This window comes from Rana temporaria, chromosome 9 (assembly GCF_905171775.1).
Source record: "Rana temporaria chromosome 9, aRanTem1.1, whole genome shotgun sequence".
Classification (NCBI taxonomy): Eukaryota; Metazoa; Chordata; class Amphibia; order Anura; family Ranidae; genus Rana; species Rana temporaria.
In genome coordinates, this window is record NC_053497.1 from 113,422,578 (window position 1) to 113,432,349 (window position 9,772).

Consider the following 9,772-nt stretch of genomic DNA (forward strand, 5'->3'; position numbering starts at 1 on the left):
TACGGAGAGCTTGGGCAATGCTCTCGCTCTCTGGAAGTAAAGGGTCGGCTGTTGCAAGACTGTCTAAAATTTCTATTGTGAGCTGTAGTTGGGCATCTGGACTGGTTGCTAGGCTGTTCTGTAGTAGTGGGTTTAGAGACTGGGTCAATCTCAGTCCTTGCTGGACTGGGGGAGAAGTGCCCACTTCTCCGAGAAGGCCGGGGCTAGATCTGATTCAGTCTCCTTGCTCACTGCTCCGGTTCTTCCTGGCAGTTGGTCTAGAAGCTTAATTATGGCTTACAGTGGGAATGGTAGATTTTCTTATAACTGTTCATTCTTTCTTCCTGGGAATACAGACTTGCTTTTGGAATGGTCTTTAGTTGTTCTTGGTTGGCGTATGAGGGCACCATATTACAGTCAACAAACTCTTTGGCCAGGCCAAAATCAATACGCTCTATTCTTGGGTCAGACTTTAGGTATTGGGTCAGAATCCTTCTCTTCTTAGGGGGAAAAGGGTCTTGATACTTGCCGATCCCACAAAATGGCAGTACTTCAACGCATTGGCTAACTTCACACGGTTTTTACTTGTCAATATCTCTGTTTATTACGACAACGCCAAATTCCTCAGTTTTGCCGCTTATGTTTTCATGTGATCCCAATGCTTATCTTTATATTGTAGCTGGTGAAATGACCATCAAGGCTGAAGTATGGCAACACTGTGCTGTTTGAGAGTAAACGGAGAGGTATGTATCAAATTCAGTCTATAAATGCTGTAATCTGTGGGACATTTTAAGTGAAACTTTTTTGTGTATCAAGCTTTTAAGCGGAGGTCCACCCAAAAATGGAACTTCTGCTTTAAGTGACTGTGAGCCCCTTGACATGCCACATTTGGAAAATGGGAAACTATCAACAGGGGCCCGGAAGTGATGTCTCATGTCATTTCTGGGTCAAGAGCAGGGAGGAGGGGGAGAGCAGATGTGCACCTATGCCAGTCTCAAGCCTGCAGATCAGCAAGCCGAGCCCGGGATACTTGGGGTAGGTGTACGGGGTGTGAAGCATTTCGTGGCAGATCCAACAGTGTGTGGGGGTGTGTTTTGTTGGCCTTGGCGTCCTGACGCCTGGGGTTTGTCGAGCCCTTAAACATGAGGAAAGTACAGAGGCCGCCATTGCTGAAGCCTGATTTTGAGAAGGTTTGTTCTGGCTATCTGGTGCTTTGGCCTCAACACTTTGTTTGAATTTTATATTTCTCAGGTCAGACACTCAATCACAGAATGCTTGTTTTCAGACTCATTTTTTAAAGCCAAATTCTCCAGGCAACAAGTCCATTAGTTTCTTTACTGCCAGTGCACGCTGGTCTGTGGGTCTGTGAGTGCACGCTGGTCTGTGGGCCTGCGAGTGCACGCTGGTCTGTGGGTCTGCGAGTGCACGCTGGTCTGTGGGTCTGCGAGTGCACGCTGGTCTGTGGGTCTGCGAGTGCACGCTGGTCTGTGGGTCTGCGAGTGCACGCTGGTCTGTGGGTCTGCGAGTGCACGCTGGTCTGTGGGTCTGCGAGTGCACGCTGGTCTGCGGGTCTGCGAGACCCACAAATTAATTTAAGATGATAGTCCAGCTTGGGTGGATAGGTTTCACCAGAGTTATGAACTTTCATTCCAACTCTTGGCTTGGGTTGGCCACACATTGTGTGGACCCACAAATTAATTTAAGATGATAGGTTTCACCAGAGTTTTGAGCTTTTATCATGACTTATGGGCTTGGGTTTAACCACCAGGTTTGGTGGTGACCAAGTTCTGGGGTCTAGGAGTGAGATGTTATGGTTCGGTTGGAAGTGTCTAGCATGGATTCTCCAGGCAACAAATCCATTAGTTTATTTACTGCCAGTGCACGCTGGTCTGTGGGTCTGTTGGCCTGCGAGTGCACGCTGGTCTGTGTGTCTGCGAGTGCACGCTGGTCTGTGGGTCTGCGAGTGCACGCTGGTCTGTGGGTCTGCGAGTGCACGCTGGTCTGTGGGTCTGCGAGTGCACGCTGGTCTGTGGGTCTGCGAGTGCACGCTGGTCTGTGGGTCTGCGAGTGCACGCTGGTCTGTGGGTCTGCGAGTGCACGCTGGTCTGTGGGTCTGCGAGTGCACGCTGGTCTGTGGGTCTGCGAGTGCACGCTGGTCTGTGGGTCTGCGAGAGCACGCTGGTCTGTGGGTCTGCGAGTGCACGCTGGTCTGTGGGTCTGCGAGTGCACGCTGGTCTGTGGGTCTGCGAGTGCACGATGGTCTGTGCGTCTGTAGTGCACGCTGGTCTGTTGGCCTGCGAGTGCACGCTGGTCTGTGGGCCTGCGAGTGCATGCTGGTCTGCGTTTCTGCGAGTGCACGCTGGTCTGCGAGACCCACAAATTAATTTAAGATGATAGTCCAGCTTGGGTGGATAGGTTTCACCAGAGTTATGAACTTTCATTCTAACTCTTGGCTTGGGTTGGCCACACATTGTGTGGACCCACAAATTAATTTAAGATGATAGTTTTCACCAGAGTTTTGAGCTTTTATCATGACTTATGGGCTTGGGTTTAACCACCAGGTTTGGTGGTGACCAAGTTCTGGGGTCTAGGAGTGAGATGTTATGGTTCGGTTGGAAGTGTCTAGCATGGATTGAGCCCCTGGGGGTGTGAGTGGGGTGGGCGAGCCTTCCATGTAATTTAGTGTCGACAGTGTTGCTTGCCCTGCCCTGTCATGCTGGAAAACGTGGTTGGCTCCTTCATTCACATCAGTCTTCAGCTTACCTTGAAGGTTACCGGTTTCTAGGAGCTCTTTCTCTGTGAAGAGATGCAGGCAGGGCTGTGGATTTCACTCTTTGATCCCTCTTGGGGAAGTCTACGGAGAGCTTGGGCAATGCTCTCGCTCTCTGGAAGTAAAGGGTCGGCTGTTGCAAGACTGTCTAAAATTTCTATTGTGAGCTGTAGTTGGGCATCTGGACTGGTTGCTAGGCTGTTCTGTAGTAGTGGGTTTAGAGACTGGGTCAATCTCAGTCCTTGCTGGACTGGGGGAGAAGTGCCCACTTCTCCGAGAAGGCCGGGGCTAGATCTGATTCAGTCTCCTTGCTCACTGCTCCGGTTCTTCCTGGCAGTTGGTCTAGAAGCTTAATTATGGCTTACAGTGGGAATGGTAGATTTTCTTATAACTGTTCATTCTTTCTTCCTGGGAATACAGACTTGCTTTTGGAATGGTCTTTAGTTGTTCTTGGTTGGCGTATGAGGGCACCATATTACAGTCAACAAACTCTTTGGCCAGGCCAAAATCAATACGCTCTATTCTTGGGTCAGACTTTAGGTATTGGGTCAGAATCCTTCTCTTCTTAGGGGGAAAAGGGTCTTGATACTTGCCGATCCCACAAAATGGCAGTACTTCAACGCATTGGCTAACTTCACACGGTTTTTACTTGTCAATATCTCTGTTTATTACGACAACGCCAAATTCCTCAGTTTTGCCGCTTATGTTTTCATGTGATCCCAATGCTTATCTTTATATTGTAGCTGGTGAGATGACCATCAAGGCTGAAGTATGGCAACACTGTGCTGTTTGAGAGTAAACGGAGAGGTATGTATCAAATTCAGTCTATAAATGCTGTAATCTGTGGGACATTTTAAGTGAAACTTTTTTGTGTATCAAGCTTTTAAGCGGAGGTCCACCCAAAAATGGAACTTCTGCTTTAAGTGACTGTGAGCCCCTTGACATGCCACATTTGGAAAATGGGAAACTATCAACAGGGGCCCGGAAGTGATGTCTCATGTCATTTCTGGGTCATCAGCAGGGAGGAGGGGGAGAGCAGATGTGCACCTATGCCAGTCTCAAGCCTGCAGATCAGCAAGCCGAGCCCGGGATACTTGGGGTAGGTGTACGGGGTGTGAAGCATTTCGTGGCAGCTCCAACAGTGTGTGGGGGTGTGTTTTGTTGGCCTTGGCGTCCTGACGCCTGGGGTTTGTCGAGCCCTTAAACATGAGGAAAGTACAGAGGCCGCCATTGCTGAAGCCTGATTTTGAGAAGGTTTGTTCTGGCTATCTGGTGCTTTGGCCTCAACACTTTGTTTGAATTTTATATTTCTCAGGTCAGACACTCAATCACAGAATGCTTGTTTTCAGACTCATTTTTTAAAGCCAAATTCTCCAGGCAACAAGTCCATTAGTTTCTTTACTGCCAGTGCACGCTGGTCTGTGGGTCTGCGAGTGCACGCTGGTCTGTGGGCCTGCGAGTGCACGCTGGTCTGTGGGCCTGCGAGTGCACGCTGGTCTGTGGGTCTGCGAGTGCACGCTGGTCTGTGGGTCTGCGAGTGCACGCTGGTCTGTGGGTCTGCGAGTGCACGCTGGTCTGTGGGTCTGCGAGTGCACGCTGGTCTGTGGGTCTGCGAGTGCACGCTGGTCTGTGGGTCTGCGAGTGCACGCTGGTCTGTGGGTCTGCGAGTGCACGCTGGTCTGTGGGTCTGCGAGTGCACGCTGGTCTGTGGGTCTGCGAGTGCACGCTGGTCTGTGGGTCTGCGAGTGCACGCTGGTCTGTGGGTCTGCGAGTGCACGCTGGTCTGTGGGTCTGCGAGTGCACGCTGGTCTGTGGGTCTGCGAGTGCACGCTGGTCTGTGGGTCTGCGAGTGCACGCTGGTCTGTTGGCCTGCGAGTGCACGCTGGTCTGTTGGCCTGCGAGTGCACGCTGGTCTGCGGGTCTGCGAGACCCACAAATTAATTTAAGATGATAGTCCAGCTTGGGTGGATAGGTTTCACCAGAGTTATGAACTTTCATTCTAACTCTTGGCTTGGGTTGGCCACACATTGTGTGGACCCACAAATTAATTTAAGATGATAGGTTTCACCAGAGTTTTGAGCTTTTATCATGACTTATGGGCTTGGGTTTAACCACCAGGTTTGGTGGTGACCAAGTTCTGGGGTCTAGGAGTGAGATGTTATGGTTCGGTTGGAAGTGTCTAGCATGGATTCTCCAGGCAACAAGTCCATTCGTTTCTTTACTGCCAGTGCACGCTGGTCTGTGGGTCTGTGGGTCTGCGAGTGCACGCTGGTCTGTGGGTCTGCGAGTGCACGCTGGTCTGTGGGTCTGCGAGTGCACGCTGGTCTGTGGGTCTGCGAGTGCACGCTGGTCTGTGGGTCTGCGAGTGCACGCTGGTCTGTGGGTCTGCGAGTGCACGCTGGTCTGTGGGTCTGCGAGTGCACGCTGGTCTGTGGGTCTGCGAGTGCACGCTGGTCTGTGGGTCTGCGAGTGCACGCTGGTCTGTGGGCCTGCGAGTGCACGCTGGTCTGCGGGTCTGCGAGTGCACGCTGGTCTGCGAGACCCACAAATTAATTTAAGATGATAGTCCAGCTTGGGTGGATAGGTTTCACCAGAGTTATGAACTTTCATTCTAACTCTTGGCTTGGGTTGGCCACACATTGTGTGGACCCACAAATTAATTTAAGATGATAGTCCAGCTTGGGTGGATAGGTTTCACCAGAGTTATGAACTTTCATTCTAACTCTTGGCTTGGGTTGGCCACACATTGTGTGGACCCACAAATTAATTTAAGATGATAGTTTTCACCAGAGTTTTGAGCTTTTATCATGACTTATGGGCTTGGGTTTAACCACCAGGTTTGGTGGTGACCAAGTTCTGGGGTCTAGGATTGAGATGTTATGGTTCGGTTGGAAGTGTCTAGCATGGATTGAGCCCCTGGGGGTGTGAGTGGGGTGGGCGAGCCTTCCATGTAATTTAGTGTCGACAGTGTTGCTTGCCCTGCCCTGTCATGCTGGAAAACGTGGTTGGCTCCTTCATTCACATCAGTCTTCAGCTTACCTTGAAGGTTACCGGTTTCTAGGAGCTCTTTCTCTGTGAAGAGATGCAGGCAGGGCTGTGGATTTCACTCTTTGATCCCTCTTGGGGAAGTCTACGGAGAGCTTGGGCAATGCTCTCGCTCTCTGGAAGTAAAGGGTCGGCTGTTGCAAGACTGTCTAAAATTTCTATTGTGAGCTGTAGTTGGGCATCTGGACTGGTTGCTAGGCTGTTCTGTAGTAGTGGGTTTAGAGACTGGGTCAATCTCAGTCCTTGCTGGACTGGGGGAGAAGTGCCCACTTCTCCGAGAAGGCCGGGGCTAGATCTGATTCAGTCTCCTTGCTCACTGCTCCGGTTCTTCCTGGCAGTTGGTCTAGAAGCTTAATTATGGCTTACAGTGGGAATGGTAGATTTTCTTATAACTGTTCATTCTTTCTTCCTGGGAATACAGACTTGCTTTTGGAATGGTCTTTAGTTGTTCTTGGTTGGCGTATGAGGGCACCATATTACAGTCAACAAACTCTTTGGCCAGGCCAAAATCAATACGCTCTATTCTTGGGTCAGACTTTAGGTATTGGGTCAGAATCCTTCTCTTCTTAGGGGGAAAAGGGTCTTGATACTTGCCGATCCCACAAAATGGCAGTACTTCAACGCATTGGCTAACTTCACACGGTTTTTACTTGTCAATATCTCTGTTTATTACGACAACGCCAAATTCCTCAGTTTTGCCGCTTATGTTTTCATGTGATCCCAATGCTTATCTTTATATTGTAGCTGGTGAGATGACCATCAAGGCTGAAGTATGGCAACACTGTGCTGTTTGAGAGTAAACGGAGAGGTATGTATCAAATTCAGTCTATAAATGCTGTAATCTGTGGGACATTTTAAGTGAAACTTTTTTGTGTATCAAGCTTTTAAGCGGAGGTCCACCCAAAAATGGAACTTCTGCTTTAAGTGACTGTGAGCCCCTTGACATGCCACATTTGGAAAATGGGAAACTATCAACAGGGGCCCGGAAGTGATGTCTCATGTCATTTCTGGGTCATCAGCAGGGAGGAGGGGGAGAGCAGATGTGCACCTATGCCAGTCTCAAGCCTGCAGATCAGCAAGCCGAGCCCGGGATACTTGGGGTAGGTGTACGGGGTGTGAAGCATTTCGTGGCAGCTCAAGCAGTGTGTGGGGGTGTGTTTTGTTGGCCTTGGCGTCCTGACGCCTGGGGTTTGTCGAGCCCTTAAACATGAGGAAAGTACAGAGGCCGCCATTGCTGAAGCCTGATTTTGAGAAGGTTTGTTCTGGCTATCTGGTGCTTTGGCCTCAACACTTTGTTTGAATTTGATATTTCTCAGGTCAGACACTCAATCACAGAATGCTTGTTTTCAGACTCATTTTTTTAAGCCAAATTCTCCAGGCAACAAGTCCATTAGTTTCTTTACTGCCAGTGCACGCTGGTCTGTGGGTCTGCGAGTGCACGCTGGTCTGTGGGTCTGCGAGTGCACGCTGGTCTGTGGGCCTGCGAGTGCACGCTGGTCTGTGGGCCTGCGAGTGCACGCTGGTCTGTGGGCCTGCGAGTGCACGCTGGTCTGTGGGTCTGCGAGTGCACGCTGGTCTGTGGGTCTGCGAGTGCACGCTGGTCTGTGGGTCTGCGAGTGCACGCTGGTCTGTGGGTCTGCGAGTGCACGCTGGTCTGTGGGTCTGCGAGTGCACGCTGGTCTGTGGGTCTGCGAGTGCACGCTGGTCTGTGGGTCTGCGAGTGCACGCTGGTCTGTGGGTCTGCGAGTGCACGCTGGTCTGTGGGCCTGCGAGTGCACGCTGGTCTGCGTTTCTGCGAGTGCACGCTGGTCTGCGTTTCTGCGAGTGCACGCTGGTCTGCGAGACCCACAAATTAATTTAAGATGATAGTCCAGCTTGGGTGGATAGGTTTCACCAGAGTTATGAACTTTCATTCTAACTCTTGGCTTGGGTTGGCCACACATTGTGTGGACCCACAAATTAATTTAAGATGATAGTTTTCACCAGAGTTTTGAGCTTTTATCATGACTTATGGGCTTGGGTTTAACCACCAGGTTTGGTGGTGACCAAGTTCTGGGGTCTAGGAGTGAGATGTTATGGTTCGGTTGGAAGTGTCTAGCATGGATTGAGCCCCTGGGGGTGTGAGTGGGGTGGGCGAGCCTTCCATGTAATTTAGTGTCGACAGTGTTGCTTGCCCTGCCCTGTCATGCTGGAAAACGTGGTTGGCTCCTTCATTCACATCAGTCTTCAGCTTACCTTGAAGGTTACCGGTTTCTAGGAGCTCTTTCTCTGTGAAGAGATGCAGGCAGGGCTGTGGATTTCACTCTTTGATCCCTCTTGGGGAAGTCTACGGAGAGCTTGGGCAATGCTCTCGCTCTCTGGAAGTAAAGGGTCGGCTGTTGCAAGACTGTCTAAAATTTCTATTGTGAGCTGTAGTTGGGCATCTGGACTGGTTGCTAGGCTGTTCTGTAGTAGTGGGTTTAGAGACTGGGTCAATCTCAGTCCTTGCTGGACTGGGGGAGAAGTGCCCACTTCTCCGAGAAGGCCGGGGCTAGATCTGATTCAGTCTCCTTGCTCACTGCTCCGGTTCTTCCTGGCAGTTGGTCTAGAAGCTTAATTATGGCTTACAGTGGGAATGGTAGATTTTCTTATAACTGTTCATTCTTTCTTCCTGGGAATACAGACTTGCTTTTGGAATGGTCTTTAGTTGTTCTTGGTTGGCGTATGAGGGCACCATATTACAGTCAACAAACTCTTTGGCCAGGCCAAAATCAATACGCTCTATTCTTGGGTCAGACTTTAGGTATTGGGTCAGAATCCTTCTCTTCTTAGGGGGAAAAGGGTCTTGATACTTGCCGATCCCACAAAATGGCAGTACTTCAACGCATTGGCTAACTTCACACGGTTTTTACTTGTCAATATCTCTGTTTATTACGACAACGCCAAATTCCTCAGTTTTGCCGCTTATGTTTTCATGTGATCCCAATGCTTATCTTTATATTGTAGCTGGTGAGATGACCATCAAGGCTGAAGTATGGCAACACTGTGCTGTTTGAGAGTAAACGGAGAGGTATGTATCAAATTCAGTCTATAAATGCTGTAATCTGTGGGACATTTTAAGTGAAACTTTTTTGTGTATCAAGCTTTTAAGCGGAGGTCCACCCAAAAATGGAACTTCTGCTTTAAGTGACTGTGAGCCCCTTGACATGCCACATTTGGAAAATGGGAAACTATCAACAGGGGCCCGGAAGTGATGTCTCATGTCATTTCTGGGTCATCAGCAGGGAGGAGGGGGAGAGCAGATGTGCACCTATGCCAGTCTCAAGCCTGCAGATCAGCAAGCCGAGCCCGGGATACTTGGGGTAGGTGTACGGGGTGTGAAGCATTTCGTGGCAGCTCCAACAGTGTGTGGGGGTGTGTTTTGTTGGCCTTGGCGTCCTGACGCCTGGGGTTTGTCGAGCCCTTAAACATGAGGAAAGTACAGAGGCCGCCATTGCTGAAGCCTGATTTTGAGAAGGTTTGTTCTGGCTATCTGGTGCTTTGGCCTCAACACTTTGTTTGAATTTTATATTTCTCAGGTCAGACACTCAATCACAGAATGCTTGTTTTCAGACTCATTTTTTAAAGCCAAATTCTCCAGGCAACAAGTCCATTAGTTTCTTTACTGCCAGTGCACGCTGGTCTGTGGGCCTGCGAGTGCACGCTGGTCTGTGGGCCTGCGAGTGCACGCTGGTCTGTGGGCCTGCGAGTGCACGCTGGTCTGTGGGCCTGCGAGTGCACGCTGGTCTGTGGGCCTGCGAGTGCACGCTGGTCTGTGGGCCTGCGAGTGCACGCTGGTCTGTGGGCCTGCGAGTGCACGCTGGTCTGTGGGCCTGCGAGTGCACGCTGGTCTGTGGGTCTGCGAGTGCACGCTGGTCTGTGGGTCTGCGAGTGCACGCTGGTCTGTGGGTCTGTGGGTCTGCGGGTCTGCGAGTGCACGCTGGTCTGTGGGCCTGCGAG

The 9,772-nt window shown here is 50.5% G+C and overlaps 1 long non-coding RNA gene across 1 annotated transcript; it reads left to right on the plus strand.

Moving 5' to 3' along the window:
* The first annotated feature begins 670 nt into the window (after positions 1-670).
* Positions 671-9,436, plus strand: LOC120913865. Its single transcript, XR_005743581.1, has 4 exons — positions 671-722; positions 3,493-3,556; positions 6,539-6,602; positions 8,780-9,436. It is a non-coding gene; the product is annotated as an uncharacterized LOC120913865 (long non-coding RNA).
* The last annotated feature ends 336 nt before the right edge of the window (positions 9,437-9,772 follow it).